The sequence below is a fragment of the Arachis ipaensis genome, chromosome B04 (genome assembly GCF_000816755.2).
Source record: "Arachis ipaensis cultivar K30076 chromosome B04, Araip1.1, whole genome shotgun sequence".
Taxonomy (NCBI): Eukaryota; Viridiplantae; Streptophyta; class Magnoliopsida; order Fabales; family Fabaceae; genus Arachis; species Arachis ipaensis.
Window position 1 is genome coordinate 4,082,527 of NC_029788.2, and position 4,514 is coordinate 4,087,040.

Sequence of the window (4,514 nt, forward strand, 5' to 3'; positions counted from 1 at the left end):
ACATATTAAAATATAAAATAAGAGAGTTTTCATTAAAAAATATAAAAAAGGACAATTTACATAAATAAATCAATCCTGTTTTAAATTTATGCAGTTGTAACTTTTTAAAACAGGTTACAGCATTGTCTTAAATTAATTCTATGTAAACCGCTACAAGCAATTGAAATTTACCATTTATACGCAATCTGCTATAAGGTATCACGGATTACGTTAAAAAATGTACATGCATTATTCGTTGGAGGGTCTCACGAATTATGAAGAAAAACAGAAATGCATAAACCGCTAGAGGGTCTCATGGTTTATGAAGGAATATGACTAGCATAATTCGCTCCAACATGTAGCGGATTATGAATACATGGAGTCTTTATATATATAAGTGGAAGAAAATTATAAAGTAGAGTGTCAAATTCACAAAGGATAGTGAAGAGAGTTTTCTAGCTTCAGTGTATTGCTCTAGAAAAATTCAAAAAAGTAAAAGACACGGTGTTAAGTTGACCAATAGAGAAGCTCTGAGTGTCTTTATCCGATCATCAAATACCTTGTCAGATCTAAAAATCAATATATTGCAAAAGCTTGGGGTGTGTGGGACTAAGTAGGTGAAGAAGTTATTTCACAAGATCTCTATTGCAGTTGTGTCAACTCGTGTAACGTATGATACGTTTGTGATAGGGTCCGGCAAATATCTGCAGGTTTTGTTTCATTGTTGGAGAAGTTTTCCGGAAATTAGAATACACGAGTTGTATGCAAAGTTGGAAGATGGTGCCGACACTTCTGGGGTATTAGCTCTGAATCCTCAATCGACTGCATTGGGAAGTGCTTCTACTTTGATACCTGTGGTTGCAACTGCTTGTCCGTTGGTTGAATCTCCATCTTTTGCAGCTGGGATGGCTAGTGCTCCTTGTCTTATTCTTGAATCAGTAGCTAAGGGTGAACCAGATCGAGTTGAAAATGCAATGCGAGAGAATAATTCGGACGAAGAGCCTATTGACATACTTGGAGACAGTGATGAGGATACTAGGAGCAATCCACCTTTACAGCATGGCCCATCAAGTTTTGGCAACAGCAACATCCTCCACACTTCTCAACCTTGAACTTGGAAGCTATTGGCAACAACCAGATATAGATGCTACCTTTGAGGGTCAAGGATTGCATGATAGAACCGCTCCTACAAAATTTTAAATTGGCCAATCTTTTCAGAGTAAAGAGAAAGTTGTGTTGAGTGTAAAGGATTATAGCATTCATTGTGGAGTTGAGTACAGGGTATTAGAGTCAGATCATATTAAGTACCATAGGAAATGCAAGGAGTTCGGAAAAAGTTACACTTGGTTGATTCGCATCACACTTCGGCAACGAAAGAGTACATGGGAAGTTAGAAGGTACAACGGACCTCATACTTGTCTGGCTATATTGAATTCAAGGGATCACCGACAGCTTGATTATTATGTCATTTGTGCGATGATCTTTCCATTAGTTAGAGCCAAGGATATGATTACGATAAAGGTGTTGCAGCAAGCTACAAAAGCAACATATGGATTCAAACCTACTTATAGAAAAGTTTGGCTGGAAAAGCAAAAGGCAATAGCACAAATTTATAGAGATTGGCACAGACTTCCATAAACTGTTCGAGGTCAGTGAGGCAACCTCAGCTAATAAGTCACATTCTGTAGCGTGATGGTGCACTCTCCGAAAGGCATGCGGAAGGTGTGCATCTCAAGATGCCACCTCTCAATGAATGCGCTCACCATAGTCTCATCCAACCAGAACCAATGAGTGTATAGCCTAGCCAAGTGATACAAACTAGCCCTTTCTAAATAAGATATGATCTGCTCATGTAGAGACATATTCTGTTGCCTCTAAACGCTGTAAATACACCTATTTAACTGCATCATATAAAAAAATAGTGACATCCTAATTAAATTCTAAAACATACAAACCTAAACCATAAATTATTTCTAAAAATGTTATAATCAGGTGAAGAAACTACATAAACTATATACATATTATCTATCTAATCTTTTAAATATACAAACATTACATAGATCCTATGTGAGAATAAAAAACATAAAAATTCTAAAACATTAAAGCCTAAACCATAAATTATTTATAAAAAAAATCTAATCAAATTTCAAATACATGAATGCGTGTTATCTATTCAATCTTTTAAATATACAAAAATTGCAAAAGTGTTACGTAAGAAAAATATTTAATGCTACTTATATATTTAAAAGCTACAACTAATCTCTTAATACAACGACAACTCCTATAGTTAAAAAAAAGAAGAAACTAACCTCTTCATTTATGCTTCTGACAATGTGAACAACGCCGTTCAGCCGGTACAAGTGATTTTCTTTTGCCATGGTCCTACTTGAATATGGGATCTTCAAATTTCCCAAATTATCTCCGAGCCTCCTCCCTCTCTCAATCCAAAATTTTCTCTCTCAAACCAAATACTTTCTCTCTCTATAAAATGAAGAATTCGCTACTATCTATTACAGTTTTATAGCCATACAACACGTAAACTGCGGCACCCTCTCGCGGATAGCACTAGCCCCCTAAATCCTTCATAAACAGCGAGACCCTCTAGCGGTTTATGCACTTCCATTTTCTTCATAATCCATCAGACACTCCAACAAATTATGCACATGCATTCTTGAACATAATCCGCGATACCCTGTAGCGGATTACGTGTAAATGTTAAACCGTGGTTGTTTGTAGTGGTTTACATAGAGTTAATTCAAGACAATGATGTAATATATTTCAAAAGGTTACAATTGCGTAAATTTGAAACTCAATTGATTTATTTATGTAAATTGTCCTATAAAAAATTTAAGTTTTTAATACATTTTGTTTTGCATCCATTAAATAAAATTATTTAAAACTTTTCACTAGTGGTAAGTTTATCATGTGTTAGCTAAACCCTATTTTTAATGCAGTCTTGCTATATACTACATTCAAGTCTTTTTGACAACCAAGTCTAATCAAGTTAGTCCAAGTCCAACAAAAATCAGTTTCATTAGTGAGAGCGTGATTGCATGCTCCAACTCTCCACCACTAATGTGAACGTGAACGTGAACGTGAGCGTGAACGTTCATATCCTTCTTCTCCTTCTTCGCATTCCTTCTTCTTCTTCGCGTTCTTCCTTAGCTTCTTCTTTGAATTTCTCCTTCTTCTTCTTCGCTTTCTTTCTTTTTCGCGTGTTTTCTCCCCATCATCGTTCTTTTATTGCTGTGATTTTTTCTTCTTTCTTTCCTGGTAATTTTGCAGCATTATTTTTTTTATTCATCTTAAGAGAGTGAAACAAAAAGAATTATACGGAAATAAAATAAAAAGAAGATGAAGAAGAAAAAGATGGAAAAGAAGAAGCAGTAGAAGATGAGGGAGGAAGAAGAGAAAGAATTTTGAATTATGCAAAATTTATCAGAACAAACAACACCGAGATTTCTTAACAATAACATATAAATTTATTGATTTTTACACCAAAATTTTACTACAAAAGCACAAAAATGTCTTCTTTCTTTCTTTCTTTTGTTGCTCTTATTTTTTCTTTTAGGAGCATTGCTTCTCATATTAGATTTGAATAAACATGTTTGTAATGTATTGCAATCTTATTTAGTTAAATGAATATATGTTCCTCCTCTTCCTAGTGATTTTGTAGTATTATGTATTTCTTCTTTTTCTTTATTTGATTTTTTTTCTTATTTTTATTCTTATTAAGAGAGTAAAACAAAAAAAATCATGAGAAGGTAAAATGAGAAGAAAAAGATGAATAAGAAAAGAAGAAGATGATAATGATAACGAAGAATAAGAAGGAGGAGTAGTAGTTTAATTTTGAGTTATCATTAAGTAATTTTGGTGCATTCTAGATTTAAATAAGGTGCATTTTTAGTTTGAATTGAGTTTGTTTGTGTGGCGTCATCATTAAGTAATTTCGGTGCATTCTGGATTTAAATAAGGTGCACTTGGTCTGTGCTTGTTTTGAACCGAGTTTGTTCGTGTATTGTCAGTAATTTCGGTGCATTTTGTATTTAAATAAAGTGCACTTTTAGTCTGAACTTATTTTAAACTGAGTTTGTTTGTGTGTCGCCATCATTAAAGAATTTCGATGCATTTTGAATTCATATAAAAAGAAGACGACGATGATGATAATAATGATGATGGAGTAGGAGGTGGAAGAGGAAAAGGAAGGAGGGGATCAAAGAAATTCAAATGAGAAAAGAAGGAGATGGAGGTAGTGGCATGGTGGTGGTGATGACGGCAATAATAAAAGAGAAAGATGAAGAAAAGGAGGAGAAGACGATAATGATGACAATAACAATAATGATAACGATGATGATGATGATAATGACGATGATTATGAAGGAGGAGGAGGAGGAGGAGGAGGAGGAGGTGGTGGTGGTGGTGGTGGTGGTGGTGGTAACGAAAAAGAAAGATGATGAGAAAAAATGAGGAAAAAATATTTCCAAAATTTAAGTGCGCACGAAAAAGAAGTAGGTACAACGATGTTAAAGAAGAAG